Here is an 18,324-nt window from a genome sequence, read left to right on the forward strand (position 1 = left end):
GAAAGGCATTGTTCCTTCCCAGGAAACCCCATCATAATGTAAATGCAGAACCTAGAGAGATTAATAACATCCCACTAGCAGAAATCAGTGGATAAACTCATCAGATAGAATCCACAGATGGAGCACAGAGAAAGCTGGAAAGCAGTGTGGGGTTTGTTGTTGTGTGACTAATTCCCTGGTTATTTGAAAAAAGATACACACTGAGTTTTGAGTCTTTAAGCCAGAATTTCCCAGACTGATATTCAAAGAATACTGTATCAGGGAAATATTAATAATTACTCCAAGAATAAAGGCTTTGTGATCAAACATGTTCAAATATCTTCTCTGGAGAAACAAAATAATGCTCAGATTCCACCTGCTTCTCTAGTTCTATCTTGTTCACAGAGAATCAGCTCAAAGAATCATCTATGCTCTGTTTCTTTTTTTAATCTCTTACGGTTAATTTTATGCATCAACTTAGCTTGGCCATGGCCCACAGATATTTGATCAAACACCATTCTAGATGTTTCTGTGAGGGTGTTTTTGGATTAAGATTCAAATCAGCAGACACTGAGTGAAGCAGATTACCCTCTGTGGTGTAGGTGGGCCTCACTGATTCAGCTGAAGGCCTTGAGGAAAAGACTGAGGTTCCCTCAAGGGAGAGGAAACTCTGTCTCCAAATGGCCTTGACCTTGAGCTGCCACGTCAGCTTTTCCTGGGTCTCCACTTGGCTGGCCTGCCTTGGAAATTTTAGACTTGTCAGCCCCCACCATTGTACAAGTCAATGCCTTAAAATAAATCCATCTCTCTCTCCCATACACACGGACACAAACACACACTTACACATCCTAGTGGTTTTCTGTCCCTGGAGAACCCTGACTAATACAATTTATAACACATTTTCTTTAACTCTTTGCCTTGGGCATCCATCCCTACTATTCTATTGAACCTGCTCTTGTTAGGCTCACCAATGGCCACCATATAGCCAAAATCAAAGGAGGTTTCTATGCTTTTATCCTATTTGAACTTTCAGCAGTTTTTGGCTCATTTGACATTACCTCCTTCTTTATTTATTTACTTATTTGGGCTTCCTAGATGACTCAGTGGTAAAGAATCCACCTGCCAAGTGAGATGTGGGTTCAAACCCTGAGTCAGGAAAATTTCCTGGAGAAGGAAATAGCAACCCACTCCAAATTCTTGTCTCTGGAATTGCAAGCCAGATTCGTAACCACTGAACCACCAGGAAAGTCCCAATGCTACCTCGCTCTTGAAATCAGTCTTTTCATGAGTTTTTGACACTGCTAGATTTTGTTCTGTTTAATGGGAAGTTCTTACTCAGCCTCTTTATCAGCTCCTTATTCTTTGATTGACCTAAAACTTTTGGAGGGTTCCAGAAATTGCTACACATTCTTCCTGTTGAGGCCATCTTTGTCAAGATTGATGATAACTCTTTCTTCACTGGTAGTTCTCTTTTCTTGGTTTCCAACACAACATGTACTATTTGGCTTTTGTCCTGTCTCAGCAGTGGTTCCTTCTTATCTCATCTTCTCCACAGCTTCTTAAAGTTGTGCCAAAGAGCTCAGATCTGGGTTCTCTTCTTTTTATGCGTACATTCATTCCCTAGGTGATCGATCAATTCTGTGGTTTAAAATAGCATCCGTGTATGTGCCAATGACTCTGTAGTTACATCTTCAGGAAGAATATCTCCAAAAGTTCAAGTTTATTATCCACTGCCCACTCAATAACTGCTTTTGCTCGTTCAGCCTGAATCTTTCCCTTAAACTCCAGATTGATGTATCCAGGCGCTCAATCAACTTCTCTACGTCGATATCTGAGATCTCAAACCCAACAGGTCAAATCTTAACTCCTCATCTCTCTCCAGCTTCCTCCAGAGGATGGTAGTTCCCTTCTTCAGTTTCTCCACCACAGACCTTAAAGTTATGCTTGAGGAAGACTCTCTTTCTCTCACACCCACAATCTCTCAGGTCATCTTGTTGACTTCCCTTCAAAATACCTCCAGGGGTTCCACATCTGGATATGACAGATGAGTTTGTTTTGGATAGTCACACATTTTGTATAGAAAATTTCTTGTGTGTAGAAAACTCAGGAAAAATATCTTTAAGAAAAACATCTGTTTGAAGGCAACTGAGTGCCACCACGGTAGCAGGGTTGTGTGAAACCACAATCCCTTAGAGAAGGCCAGTAAGGGCAGGAGAGCCAAGGATTTGGTCTGACTTTTCTACTCGAAGCATCAGCTGATTCGATGAAAGGAGGCTGTGTGCCTAAGAAGCTGAGAAGAGCTTTTTTGAGTCCCACAGGGCTGGGCAGGTGAGGGATGTTCAAGCTGTCATAGAGGATGTGTTCCAGTAAACATGTGGCATCAAGGTAGGACCCAGGAAGGGCTATAACTGAGAATGAGAGCAGACCAGAAATAGACTAGCCTATCCCCCTCTAAAAAAGGAAAATTAAAAAAAAAAAAAGAAAAGGAAGAGGGAGAAAGAAGAAAGAGCCACAACAGAACCATAAACTTGAACTACGAACAACTTGCATATGACCTGGATGAGGTGATCTGCACGTATTCCAGAGAGAAGAGATGTAAACAGAAGAGGATGCTGCTTTTCCTGTGAAGGGATTTGCTGATTTATTAAGCAAAATTCTCAAGGTGGAAAAAACTAGGGAGAAAAGGTTGTTGAAGAAGATATGCCTAGCTTTCAGCAACTTCACAGTGCTTAGGAGATAAAACTGAAGTTCAGGACCCTCCAAACTTGAGAGACCCTCTTAAACACATGTGGCTTCTGATATCCTATTCCTTTTTTAAAAATGCAAGAATTAGGAGAAAACCAAGAGAAAAACAGACAATGGAACAAACCCACAGTGATTCACAGATGTTGAGATTTCACACACAGGCCTTGAAGTACCTGTGATTAGTGTGTTCAGGAAATTTAAGAAAAGATAAAGAATTTGGGCAGAGAACTGGAAACTACAAAAATAAATCAAGGCAGATGAGGGTGAGGTGAATTGGGAGTTTGGGATTAGCAGACAAACAGCTATAAATAGAATGGATAAAAAAACAAGGTCCTACTATATAGCACAGAAAACTATATTCAATATCCTGGGATAAACCATAGCTATAGCTTTTCCAGTAGTCATTTGTGGATGTGAGAGTTGGACCATAAATAGAAGGCTGAGCACTGAAGAACTGATGCTTTCAAATTGTGCTGCTGGAGAAGACTCTTGAGAGTCCCTTGGACAGAGAGGAGATCAAACCAGTCAATCTTAAAGGAAATCAACCCTGAATATTCATTCATTGGAAGAACTGGTGCTGAAGCTCCAATACTTTAGCCACCTGATATGAAGAACTGACTCTTGGAAAAGACTGATGCTGGGAAAGATTGAGGGTAAGATGAGAAGAGGGAGGGAGAGGATGAGATGGTTAGATAGCATCATTGGCTCAGTGGACATGAATTCGAGAATTCTCTGGGAGATAGTTAAGGGCAAGGAAGCCTGGCGTGCTGCAGTCCATGGAGTCATAAAGAGTTGGACATGACTTAGCAACTGAACAATAACAGCAAAGCATAATGGACAAGAATATGAAAAATAATATATATGCGTATAACTAAATCACTTTTCTGCATAGTAGAAATTAACACAACATTGTAAATCAACTATACCTCAAAAAATAAATTAAAAAATAATAATGCTACATGAAAAGAACAACAAAAAAAAAGTGGGAGAATGTTCTTCCCCCTCAGAGTAAGAGTTATATGCAAATACAATGGTGTCACCATAAGAAAAAGAAAAAAGAAATCAAAAGGCAATTCTAGAACTGAAAAATAAGCATCCTCAAATTAAGCACTTAGACAAATGTAATGGTGAGTGGTAAAATGTATAAAGTGGTACTTTACAAACAAGAATATCCAAGTTAGCTTATTAAATGGGAAAAGATGTTCAAACTCACCAATTATCAAGGGAGTGAACATTATAGTTACAAGAAGTACCAGGAGAGACCCACCTGAACAGTGAAAATTAAAAAACCTGACAACACCAACGGGGGAGAAATTAAAACTCTCTAACCCTGATGATGGGAGAAAAAAATAGTACAGCCTCTTTGGAAAAGTATTCTATAAAATCTACTGAAAGTGAAAAGTGTTAGTCGCTCAGTTGTGTCTGACAATTTGAGACCGCATAGACTGTAGCCCACCAGGCTCCTCTGTTGATGGTATTCTCCAGGCAAGAGTATTGGAGTGGGTCACCATTCCCTTCTCCAGGGGCTCTTCCTGACCCAGGGGTCGAACCCAGGTCTCTGACACAGCAGGTAGATTCTTTACCATCTGAGCCAGCAGGGAAGCCCAATATCTACTGAAGTTACTATTAATACATGCATATGACCCAGATAATAGGCTAACTTGGATATTCTTGTTTGTAAAGTACCTCTAAACATTTTCCCACTTTCCATTACATCTAAGTGCTTAATTTATGGATGTTTATTTTTCAGTTCTAAAATTGTCTTTTGATTTCTTTTTTCTTTTTTTAATGGTGACCCACAGTATTTGCAGTGATGCTTAGGAAGCATCACTATGAACAAAGCTAGTGGAGGTGATGAAACTCCAGTTGAGCTATTTCAAAGCCTAAAAGATGATGCTGTGAAAGTGCTGCACTCAATATGCCAGCACATTTAGAAACCTCAGCAGTGGCCACAGGACTGGAAAAGGTCAGTTTTCATTCCAATGCCAAAGAAAGGCAATGCCAAAGAATGCTCAAACTACTGCACAATTGCACTCATCTCACACGCTAGCAAAATAATGCTCAAAATTACCCAAGCCAGGCTTCAACAGTACGTGAACCATGAACTTCCAGATGTTCAAGATGGATTTAGAAAAGGCAGAGGAACCAGAGATTAAATTGCCAACATCCACTGGGTCATCCAAAAAGCAAGAGAGTTCCAGAAAAACATCTACTTCTGCTTTATTGATTACACCAAAGCCTTTGGCTATGTGGATCACAACAAACTGTGGAAAGTTCTTAAAGAGATGGGAATACCAGACCACCTTGCCTGCCTCCTGAGAAATCTGAATGCAGGTCAAGAAGCAACATTTAGAACTGGACATGCAACAATAGACTGGTTCCAAATAGGGAAAGAAGTACATCAAGGCTGTATATTGTCACCCTGCTTATTTAACTTATATGCAGAATACATCATGTGTTTTTCCAGGCTGGATGAAGCACAAGCTGGAATCAAGATTGCTGGGAGAAATATCAATAATCTTAGATATGCAGATAACACCACTGTTATGACAGAAAGTGAAGAACTAAAGAGCCTCTTGATGAAAGTGAAAGAGGAGATGAAAAAGTTGGCTTAAAACTCAACATTCAGAAAACTAAGATCATGGCATCCAGTCCCATCATTTCATGGCAAATAGATGCGGAAACAATGGACACAGTGAGAGACTTTATTTTTGGGGTCTCCAAAATCACTGCAGATGGTGACTGCAGCCATGAAATTAAAAGACACTTACTCCTTGGGAGAAAATCTATGACCAATCTAGGCAGCATATTAAAAAGTAGAGATGATACTTTGCCAACAAATGTCCCTATAGTCAAAGCTATGGTTTTTTCAATAGTCATGTATGAATGTGAGAGTTGGACTATAAAGAAAACTGAGCACAGAAGAATTGATGCTTTTGAACTGTGGAGTTGGAAAAGACTCTTTCAAGTCCCTTGGACTGCAATGAGATCCAACCAGTCAATCCTAAAGGAAATCAGTCCTGAATATTCATTGGAAGGACTGATGCTGAAGCAGAAACTCCAATACTTCTGCTACCTGATGCGAAGAACTGACTCATTTGAAAAGATCCTGATGCTGGGGAAGATTGAAGGTGGGAGGAGAAGGGGACAACAGAGGATGAGATGGCTGGATGACATCACCCACTCAATGGATATGAGTTTGAGCAAGCTCCGGGAGTTGGTGATGGACAGGGAAGCCTGGCGTGTTGTAGTCCATGGGGTCACAAAACGCTGGACATGACTGAGTGACTAAACTGAACTGAACTGATGACCCAGAAACTCCACTACTAAGTGTACACACAAAAATTCACACATGAAGTATTGTAATGGGCTTCCCTGGTGGCCTAAATGGTAAAGAATCTGCCTACAATGCCTAAGACCTGGGTTCAAACCCCAGGTCAGAAAGATCCCCTGGAGAAAGGAGTGGATACCCCTCCAGTATTCTTGCCTGGAAAATCCCATATACAGAGAAGTCTGGTGGGCTAGAGTCCATGGAACCACAAAGAGTCAGACATGACTCAATGACTAACACACATAATACAGAATGTTTTAACAGCATTATTCATAAGAGCTAAAAAGGGGAATCCACCCAAATGACCATCCAAGGTGGAAGAAACACGTGTCCTGGTGTAGTGGAGCAGTGCAGTTCTATACAGCAGTCAACAGGCAACGCTTGATGCTTAACACCTGGGTGGACCTTTCCTAATGTTGAACCAAAGGAGCTAATCAGAGGGGCCTCCATAGTGTATGAGTCCATTGTATACATTCAAAATCTCCTCTTTGGCTTTAGACCCTGAGTATGGATTTCCCTTGGAAAGTGGGTGTGAGGTTGGTTTTGAGGGGAGTGGTAGGGGGACCCTCCAGACCCAGAGGTAGGGGTCGTTCCATGGACACATTCTGTTTGTAATCATGCATTGAGCTGCTTACTTGTGGCTTGTGATGTGGGAATTCTGTATGAATGAACATGTAAGTACACAACATTTATGGGTCTAGAGTTCATCCACCTCTCATTGACCCCATCATTGCTCTGTGTCAGCCCTGTCATCTCCAAGGCTTTCCACGATATCCTCTCTACTTCTCACCTTGCCTCCTGCTATGTCAGTCACAGCAGTGAAGCCAGAGTGATCCTTCAAAACATAAATCTCATGCAAATGGGGTCCTTCCTGCCTTTCTGACCCTATTTTCCATCTCTCTGACCTTCATCAACTTCATTCTTGTTTCAGGGCTTGGGCTTTGGCACTTTCTGTCCCCTCTATGTGGAATGTCTTTTACCCTGACTGTCCCTGGCTTATGTTTCTGTCACTGAACACTCAACTTAATCTTCTTGGAGCCCTGCCTTGACCTTGCCCTCCCTCACCCCATCTGAAGTAACCAACCACCCCTCTCAGCCATTTGAATTCTACTTCTCTCCTTCTTCCTTTCGCATTTCTCCCTAAGATGAAGCTGACACTCTTTCTTGTTCCTGCATGATCCTGAATACCTCGAACAGTGTTTTGCATATATATGAACATAATAATTAGGTGTGAAATGAATAAAGCAAGTTTGGAAAATGCTGCCCACTATTTATCTCTCTTGGAGAGCCCCAGTTTGCATTACATATTAATGTTGCTAAGGAGTCCTAGCATAAAAAAAGAAACATACTTAATTTTGAACTTCCCAGCCTATTTTGAATACAAGACACCATTTTTGCATTACACCCTATTAACGCCCACGGTAGGAAATGCTACCTCTGGGTGTTTGCAGCCATTCTTCCTAAGAGCTGCCTCATGGCAAACACTGGGCTAAGCACTGTGCACACATTATCTCTGTCTCCATGACAACCTGAGAGGCTGGGCATCACTACACCAGTTTTTAATATAAAGGAACTGGGTAGGCCAGGAAGAAGTGGTTCCCCATTGATGTGGGTAACACATGATGAAGCTAGAATAGGAACTCCACATCTGCCTCAGTCAAAGCCCTGCTCTTGGTCTCTCAGCTGAGTGAACCCAGTGGAAAAGCCCACCCAGTGCAGACCCTGATTCCCACCTCAGGCTCTACCTGCCTGGGAGTGGAGGGGATGGGTGGACAGTGAAGATCAGGGCTTCCTAGAGGTGACAAAAATCCATGCAAATTCGTGGCCATGGGACAATTTCCTATCAAATTTTCACAGCCTCAAGTTGCATTTTATGAACCTCTTGGCCAAACAGACCGGAAGAGATGGAAGACGACAAATTCCCCATCTATCCAAGGGAATAATTTATTAAACTGGCAGGGCCGCCATAGGAGTCTGTCTCACACCACTCGTGAGGGGCCACCAGAATGTTCTCTCACTTGGGCTTCACTTCTTGCATGGCACCAGTTCTCACTCAGCCTCTCTTGCACCCCAGGGCTTTCTCAAAAGTGGGAGGCAAGTACCATTCCCCTGGGGAAACTCTCCCAGGGCACAAATGAGATGTCTCACCTTACACACAAATTCACTAATGGTGAAGGCTGTAAAAGAGATGAATAAGTAAGCTTACCATCTTACAGGTCCTTTTGAGTCTGAGAGGGTAGACAGGAAGCAGAAATGTCAAAATCCTTCAAGAGGCACGATGAAAACCACCGATGTCCTAACACAGAGTCTCAGAGTTCAAGTTCCCTGACCCAGAAGAACTGAGAGGAAGGCCCGTCTTGGTCAAGGTCACCAGCATTGCTGACACTGGGGAGCAGATAACATTTTGCTGTGTGTGTGTGAGAGGGAGGGTGGGGGGGGTGGGGGTATGCAGGGAGGGAGAGGGGCAGCGGTGGCCAGTAGCACCAACCCACCTCTCCCAATTTACAACAGCCAGAAATATCTCCAGGTATAGCCAGATATCTTCAGGAAAACAAAATTGCTCCTGGTTGAGATCCATTGATCTAAATGAGTGAAAATTCTGAACTATAGAATGTCTTTAAAGAAAATGGAGATAAATTAGTCAAATAATGTATTGACTCACCAAAAGTAAGTATTTTCCCTTGGGTCTTTATTTTGATTAAAATATTCATTTCTTCAATTGGCAAATAACTTTAAGTCTGAAGCATTGTTCTGATCCCAGCCTACTCAGGTTCCTGCCTCCCAGTCTAGTAGAAAACAAGATAGATGCGTCATTGGCAAATCAATTATAGATAAAATAAATGGTGTGTCCCCTCAGTTCTTGCAAACAGGCAGCCAACTAGAGGCAGTTAGACCTCCCTTCTGCAGGCTTGTTCGCATTATAAATTTGTCCAAACTTTCCATCACCACAGCTCCTTTCTAACTAAATTATCATAAATTTCAATTGTTATTTATCACTAAGTCCTATTCTACTCTTTTGCAATCCCATGAACTGTAGCCCACCAGGCTCCTCTGTCCATGGGATTTCCTAGGCAAGAATACTGGAATGGATTGCCATTTCCTTCTTCAGGGGATCTTCCCAGCCCAGGGATTGAAACTGAGTCTCCCGCAGATTTTTTTTTTTTTTTTTTTTTTACCACTGAGGCACTGGGGAAGCCCAAATTTCATATTAGTGACATCCATACATAGAAGTCTTTCACTTGGTTTTTGTTTTCCAGCAAAACAAGCGAAGACTTGCCTCTGAGGAGATGGGAGCTCAGCTCACGTCCAGTGTGGCCTCAGAGGGTTCTCTCCCCTCCTGGCAAATGCAGACAGGCAGGAGAAAGCAGCCCAGCCCTCCAGTGCCCCAAAGTCTACAATAAAATGGTTGAGAGGCTTCGACATTTCTGCCCTTCCTGCAATCTCTTCTCAAGGTGGGATGTCCTACTCTGGAAAATGAATTTCAAAAGGATTTCAACAACTTGGCTGTTAGGACAGGGCGTGTAAGGGAACGAGGGGAGCTTTTTTTCCTGATAAAATCTGTCTCAGAAGAAAATGCAGGTAATTTAGTTGCGAACACTGAAAGGGAAAGAAAAAGAAAGAACTAAGTCCAATAAATCCGAAAAGCAGTGTCAAATCCCACCTCCAAATGGAAACGGGGTCATGCATCAGAAGGAGGTTTCTCTCCATGTTTCTGGTTCAGAGGTATCAGCCCTTGACAGAATGCATCTCTGAGGCAGCCCTGTCAACAGTCACTCCCTGAGCTGACTGTGATTATCGCAGGGACCACCTCCCTGCCCCCATCCAAACTTTTCCCAGCGCCGGGTCAGATCTAAAAGCATCAAACAGCAACATAGACAAAATCGATGTTGTTGGTCAAATGTGAAAAGTGGCCCATGTGCCAGGATGTTTTCTTCTTGTACTTTTTGTCACTTCTTGGGAAACATCCTTGTGATGCCCTTCACTGGAGAGACTTGGCATCCAGACATGAAAGTTTAGAAAAAGTGGAAAGAGAATATTCTGGAATTCTTGCCTGCCCACCTTCGCAAGTGAGTCCCTCCCGTGGTCTCCTCTTATGGAAGGCACCATGGATCTTCATCGTCTCCTGCCAACCTGGAGGAAAAACAGAGTTTCACAAGATCAAGTCCCCACAGAAAAGGGGGGAGGAAGGGAAAAAGGAAAATGCCACCATCCTATAGATTTTTCCATTGTCAGGTGATCAGGTAGTGATGGGGCCGGAGGTCCTCAAATCTCCATGAGGTGATGGGGATGAGAGAATGTTCTTTATCACAATCCTCCCACCCTGAATCCTGAGATGGCCAGACACGGAAGACCACCTTCTCCATCACCCGCATGAGAATCGCTGGAGGACAAGGGCAATTATTATAGCCCAAAGCAACTTGTGCTGACAGCCGGGAGGGAGCCAGAGGGGAGGACGGAAAATGTCCTCGGATTCTCTCCTTTCCTGAAAGCCCCTGCCTGTGTCCTCCAAACCCATCTGTAACCTCCTTCCTGTGACATATTTTCTTTGTCCTTTTCACTTGTCCACTTAGGGTTCCTTTGGAGCATACACTGGACATGAGCAAAGGGTGTAAAAAATCAATGCTTTGAATGCATCAAAGTTATTTTCACAATGGAGCATAATAAGGATAACTAACACCTGCCTGCCTGAAAAACGCCAAGCAATGTTAAGTGCTTATTAGATATTATAAATGAATGACACTCAGTTCATCCTATTAGCCACATTTCCCCACAAACAGAGCCCCATGGATGGAACAGAGTCAAGTGGATGATTAAAGATGGTGAAGGAGAACACATCTTGGCAGAAATTCATAGGAGGTGAAAGGTGAACATTTACACGGTTTGAGATCTGGGTCTGAGGGTATTCACTGCATAGATCTGCCCAGAATGTCCATGATATAATAGTGTAGGACTGGCTGACATGGCCAGGCCAGGGTCTTGGACCAAATTTTTGATGAATTAGTGTGTTTGCCCCATTGAACAATCTATTGTTCAGTGAAACAGATTTTCAGGATGTTGCTGAGACTGGTGATTCTATGAGTTATGTATTTCCAGCCTTATCTTCCTGGGCAAGAATTTCATGGAACAAATAGAAAAGCTATGTCGGGGCAAATGCCTGAGTTTGGATGCTGCTAAATACGCTGCAAGCGTCTCACTTCTCAACTATCACAACAAATCTTTTGTGGTAGTGTTACTGAAAGGTAGAGTCCAGCTGCTCGCTGCTCAAAAGCTAATAAACAGGCCAGGTTGGTGGAAAGGAAAGTTTGTTTTATTTCAGGTGCCAACAAGTGGGGGAAAGGGTGGACACCTGTCCAAAGGCTGACTCCCCCTCCCTCCCAGACAATCAGAGGGCAACAGCTTTGATAGACAGAGGTGCTTGCAGAAGCAGCACAGTCAGCTCTGACAGTTGTCTTGAAATTGGTCATGCAGTGGTCCGACCAGCATCATCTTGATTGCTTTAGGTAGCATTAATCTTCAGCTCCAAGGTTCATTTGTTCCCATTTCTTTGTGGTCAGTTCTCATGATTGTGGCCGGTCACGTCCTTGGTACAGTCTGGTCCTCGTGTAGTTAACTTCTCCACCTGGGGTTTCAGCATCTATAGGAGAGCTCTCAGGATATGGCTCAGAATAGTATCTATAGTCCTTGAGAAGGAACTAAAGATCCTTGACTGTGCTTAATACTACATTATTATTATTTGGTCTCCTTAGACTTTCTTTTGTCTCTCCATCTTCTCACTTCTCTGATTAAACTTATTCTTCAACTAAAGTTTTTCCACAGATAAAAGGCAGGCAGAGAACATGGAGAGGGGCAAGGACTGTAGGGACTCACACCGCTTTCGTAGGAGCTATTGTAGATACTGTGGTGTTGGAGAAGATTTGAGAGTCCTTTGGACGGCAAGGAGATCAAACCAGTCAATCCTAAAGAAAATCAATCTTAAATATACATTGAAAGGACTGATGCTGAAGCTCCAATACTTTGGCCACCTGATATGAAGAACTGATTCATTAGAAAACACCCTGATGCTGGGAAAGACTGAAAGCAAAAGGAGAAAGGGATGACAGAATGAGATGGTTGGATGGCATCACTAACTCAATGTACGTGAGTTTGAGCAAGCTCCAGGAGATGGTGAAGGACAGAAAAGCCTGGTGTGCTAAAGTTCATTGGGTTGCAAATAGTCAGACACAACTGAGCGACTGAACAATTATAGGTACTATGATTATCTCCCACTTAACCACTGAAGAAAATAAAGCACAAAGATGTTAAGTAACTTGTCCAAAGCCACCGGCTAGTGAGTGGCAGAGCTGGGATTCGAACCCAGGCTGCTTGGCTCTAGACCCACGCTCTTGTTTGTATTGTTGTTTAATCTTTCAGTTGTGTTTAATTCTTTGTGACCCCAAAGACTGTAGCCCACCAGGCTCTTCTGTCCATGGGATTCTCCAGGAAAGAATACTGGAGTGGATGGACATTTCCATCTCCAGGGGAACTTCCTGACCCAGAGACTGAACCCATGCCTCCTACATTGGCCAGCGTGCTCTTGATCTCTACATTATTCTGCCATTTGCAAAAACAAGGACAAATAAAGCAGAAACAAAAGCCAGAGCACTATGTAGAGAAAGGAGAGCTTTCCAGGAAGCCCAAGGTTTAATTATAAAAGACAGGGACCTCACTCAGCAAGTGGGGTGACAGGGGCCCTGTCCTTTCTACGCCAGTGCTGGACACGCTGCCTGGGTTGGGGGGTATAGCAGAGAGGAGACAGCTATTGCTTCTGTATGCTTTTATTTCTGGGAGCTGTGCTGAGTCACCTGGAAGTAAAGCCTGAAGATTAAAATATTTGGGGCATTCCAATAAATAAGTAATGCTTTTATTTCCAAAAACCCAATTGCCAAGATGGAAAACAACATTATGGCCAGAAAACATGTTCTCTCTGCCCAAGCCTGGCCCTTTGTAATCACTCAGAAAATCAGAGCCACTTCTTCACTCTCCTCTGCCTTCTGCAACTTCAGAGAAATGAGGTGAATATTCAGGAAACAAACACACTCCAGGTAACGCTTTTTGTGCTCTGAATTCCCAGGTCAGAGCACCAGCGACTGGGAGATGCAGGTGTCTGGAGGGCAGTTAGCGGCTGGTAGGAGTCTGGGTGACCAGCAGTCAGTGTGTTCAGAGAATAAAGCTTTGATCTGCAAGTAGGAGAGAGCAGCTGGGTGCTTGGGGAGGGGCAGGGGCAATGGGGGACCACCGACATTTCTAGAACCAGGAAGGTGCTCACCCAGGAAGACTGAGATGCGTGACATCAGAAAGCCGTGAAGCAAATGAGCTTGAATCTGCTGATGGACTTGATTTATGTGACGTGCCAAATAGTGTTTCCTGGAGAGGCAGCAAATCCTTGGTGAACAATCAGGGAGATAAAATTTTTGCTTAGACCTATCGGGGCAAGAGCTAAGCATTCTGTCTGCGCTGCACTCACCTGCAGATGGAAGCAAGTTTATAGGAGGTCTCCCAGAAGGAGGAATTCGCTGAGCGAGGGGCTTTCTTATCACACGCAACCTCACTTGAGAGGAGGTATACCTCTCCCATCTATAAAACTGGTTCTGTTCTATATTCAAAGGCCTTAAACTTGAGAGGTGCAATCTGTTTTTGCTTATGGCCATGGAGGGTGAAAAGGAAGCTGCTGTATTAAATAAGTCAGTGGCCAGGAGGTGAAGGTCGTTACTATAAGGTACGTAACCTTCCCAAACCAAGTCTGCAGCAGCCGACAGCCTGCAGAGAGGACAGAAAAGGCAGCTGGTCACAGAGAGGAGGGGGCTTTCTACAGGCTCAGCCCTGCTGACCCCAAGGCAGGATGCTATGCTGGCTTTTGGTGGCATTATGGGCTGAATCATGACAACCCCCTCCCAAAATTCATGCTGAATTCTAACCCTGGCAGCTCAAGATGTGACTACATTTGCAGAGAGGTTCTTTATAAAGATCATTAAGTTGCATGAGGTTATTGGGGAGAGGGTGGGTCCTAATCCCATGGGATTGGTGTCTTAAAAAGAGGAGACCAGGACACAGACCACAGACACACAAAGGGATGACCACAGGAGGACAAAGAGGGGAAGGTGGTGTCCACATGCCAAGGAAAGCGTCCTCAGGAGGATCCAACCTTGCTCACCCATTGATCTAGGACCTGCAGCCTCCAGGACCGCAAGAAAATAAACGCCTGTTGTTTAAGCCACCCAGTCTGTAGGGCTCTGCTCCAGTCATCCCAGGACACTAATACAGATAGTACACAGGTGCATTCACGTCCCACGGCTAAGGCCATCGGAAGGTCACACAGCCTGTTACAAATCCGTTGCTCACAGCATGGACAGTCAACGTTAATAAAACCTTGTATTATCAAAAATGAATTATTCATTAAGAGATAAAATAAATTCTTGAGGCTTTGTACGAATCAGAGTCCACCATGCACACGGCTATTGACTTCGAAAGATGTTAGCAGGTTCTCCCCTCTGTGTCTCGAGGTGCTTCTTCTCATCATACCTTCTTCCCTGGGGTCCTCGTCACCCTCCAAGCTGGTTCCGGGCGGCACCCAGAACCACAAGGATGGAGTCCTTTCAGGACTATTTTATACCCCAAGAGGCTGAAGACAGACAGGGAACGCACAGAGAAAAGTACAAGTCGAGGAAGAAGCACCCTAATTCCTGCCTCATTCTCTTCCTAATACATCCACTGCTCAGTCATGTCAGATGATCAAGGCGTTCATGGACAGTTGAGTCATTTCGTTTAGGTTAACTGACTCTCCCAACTGTGCTCCCACCTGAAATCTGCTATTTTGGGTGAGTCAGAGCATTTAACTCGTTGTGCATTTTCTCTTTAGAAACTGATCACAGCTCTCCACTCGCTGTCCACTTTCCTGCAACCTGCAGAACCCGCTCTTGCCCCGTCTTTCTGTCCAGAGCCTTCCCACTCCTGGATAGCTGTGGTGGGCGGGGAAGGGCAGGTATCGTGGAGGAGGGAAAGCTGGAGAGGTTAGAAGAAACTCTCCATGGTTGGGGAGAGAAAGCTTTAATTGGTTCCTGGCAGCTTATGAAGGGGGTGCTAATTCACCCTAGAGGTGCCAGCTTCAGAAACTCTGACCGATAAGAGAGAGTAACTGGCCACAACCCCAATTACCCAAGAATAATAAGACTCAGCAGATACCTTCAAGGTGTGGGTGATATTTGTACCTTCTCAGCACTTTCCTCCAAAAAGCCAGCTATTTATATCCATCACCGCCATTCCAGGCTTGATGGAAACCAAATGTGGTTGTTCTCTTTAATAGGGGCTTCATGTCACTGTTTTATCTTTATGAATATGACTGCTAAATCTTGAGAGGAGGAAAGTTTGCTCAAGCAGTCACTGCAGGAGATGGGGTGATGGGGAGATGCCCACCTTGGCGTGACTTTGGCAACACCTTCCGTTTGCTTTGGGCACCAGAGAGATCAGGGGGCAGGGCATCACCCAGTGATCATAAGCAGCGGCCCCCTGGGTTTCTGCACAGTTCACATCCTCTTGGAGCCCTCATCACTAGCCTGCTGCTTTCTTGCCTGTCTCCTCCTCCCTGTTCAGGAACTCCTAGAATTGGGTGTCTAATTGTTGTTATTCAGTCACTAAGTCATGTAGCATGCCAGACTCCTCTCTCCTTCACTATCTCCCAGATTTGCTCAAGTTCCTGTTCATTCTGTCAATGATGCCATCCAACCATCTTGTCCTCTGCCATCCCCTTCTCCTTTTTCCTTCAATCTTTCCCAGCATCAGAGTCTTTTCCAATGACCACCTGTTATCAAAGGCATGTTGCAGAGTCCCAATCTCTTGGAGCCCAGTTTTGTCTCTGTGGGGCTGACCCTGACACCCAGTACTGGCAGATTTTGGGGTAGGTCAACTTGTCACCTCTCCTGGTAACATGTTTGCAAGTGCACATAAAAATCTTGGAACTTCAGCACCCACCCTCTCACTGCAGACATGAAAATGACTAGGGGGAGGGGCTTAGATACATAAGGGACCCATATCAAACAGCCAAGACAGAAGCTCTAGGGGGAGGACAAGAGCTGGCTTTCCCATGGGTTTCTAATGTTCATCCAGGGCTGAGAATGGCCATCTTAATCTAGAAGGACAGATTTTTCCCATAATTGCCAGCTAAGGAGGAAAAATGAGGGACACCCTGTCTCAGGCCCCTGGTGCTGGTGAGAACCTCAGTTTTAAGAGATCTAGGAAGGACAAGGGTGAAAAGAGAAGGAACGGGTGTTTCTTGAGTGCATATTTGTGTCAGGCACTCAGAAAAATTCTTTCCCTCCATTAATTTTGTTTTTGTTTTTTTTTTTTTTTGTGGTGCACATGTGTATGCTAAGTCGTTTCAGGTGTGTCTGACTCTTTGTGGCCCCATGGGCTGTAGCCCACCAGGCTCTTCTGTCCATAGGATTTTCCAGGCAAGAATATTGGAGTGGACATTCCCTTCTCCAGGGGATCTTCCTGACCCAGGGCTTTTCAGTGGTACTTGGGGTAAATAGAATTTTCTCAAGGTAGAAGAGGATTAAAGATGGTCACAAGGATTCTCTGCCATCCTCCAATGGAGAGATGGTGTCCTCGCTCCTCCACTTGAATCTGAATAGACTCAGTGACTGCTTGCCTACTGCTCTACAGCAGACTTGATTCTGTGACTGTCTGGGCCTAGGGCCACTGGAGACTGGCAGCTTTGGTTTCTCCATCTTAGCATGCTTAGTCTTTGGAAAGTTGACTTCCATGTGAGAACTCAGCTAATCTGAGGCAGCCATACTTCGAGGATGCTCAAACCAGCCATGGAGAGAAAGATGTTCCACCCCACCCACCCCCATTCTTTCCGGCCAGCCCAGCTTAGGTGCTAAGACAGAAGTGAAGTAGGCAGTCTTGACCTTCCAGCCTAGCCCAAACTTTGGATGACTCTAAACACAGCCACAGTCTGAGTGTAACCATGAGAGTTTCCAAATGAACATACAATGCTGAGTCCCATCCACCCACAGAACTACAAAAGATATGATTAAGCTGTCTTAGGGGGGTTTACTGTGTGGCAGAAGATGTAAGAAATTATGCTCAATTGTACCAGTGGTACTGATAAAGAAAGTGAAGCCCAGAAAGAGGAAATGATTTATCTGAGGTTATAACATTATTAAAAAGATAAACTGAGGTTGAATCCAGAATTTTACTGACTTCAAAGACCACTTTTCCTCCCAAACTTTAATCCCATCAAATACAATAGCGGCGTTATAGTCAGAATTTACAGCTCAATCTAAACTGTAGAGGAAGGCTTTAAATTGCTTCTAACCTATTCTTCCACCACCTCTGTATAACTCCAATCAGATCCACCAAGCCCTTCTCACCCCTCATTTGTACCTGCACACCCAGAAATGGTCCCCACTCCCTATCCCCGAGAACAGAGCTCTCAGCACCCCTTCAGATTCCAGAGCTGCCTGAGTTCAGTCCCTGATGGTCCGTACATCAGCCAGAACCTCATTGATGAGGAATATACATCAAGCTGCTGCTGCAAGAGGCTTCTGCCTGCTCCTCGCAGGAGCATCTACTTTCAGAAATGCCATTACACCCTAATGAGCCGCTTGGAAGCATCAGCTTTTCAGCCTGCCCAGCTGCTGCAAGGGCTGTTACGGCTTCACTGCAAAGATAAAAAACACCCAGAAAATTCCTGAAACTGATCTCAAACTATGCTTTACTAGGAGGCAATCTGGTTCTCTGCTACCAGCTGATTAAACTGTGAAGGTCACTTTCACAAGGAGAGCAGAGCAATGGGTGCTGGACAACCACTGGGTCCGGCCCCCTTTCCCTTTTAACCTGGAATGGATGGATGATTCTGACTACAGTCAAGGGTCCAGGCATGTGTACAGGCACAGTTTTTTTTTTCTTTTTTTCCGAAACTGTCCATCCTCAGGACTATAATAAATGCCCTGATCTTCCAAACTAATTTATCACCTTCTCTGCTACCTAAGTCACAGGCCCAAGGGAATCTGAAATGTCAACAGAAATAGCAACACTCTGCAAAATGGTGCCAGACCTCAAGCCAACAGGGCAGCACAAAGATGAATTGGCCAATGTGTTTTGTTTTGGCCAAAGAAAATGCATCAAGTTCAGTGGGTCAAATGCATCTTAAATGTGGAGATGACTCCTCTTTGACCCTAGTGATGATGATGGTGATGATAGTGATGGTGTTGATGGCGAGGCTGGTG

Source organism: Budorcas taxicolor, chromosome 16 (genome assembly GCF_023091745.1).
Source record: "Budorcas taxicolor isolate Tak-1 chromosome 16, Takin1.1, whole genome shotgun sequence".
Taxonomy (NCBI): domain Eukaryota; kingdom Metazoa; phylum Chordata; class Mammalia; order Artiodactyla; family Bovidae; genus Budorcas; species Budorcas taxicolor.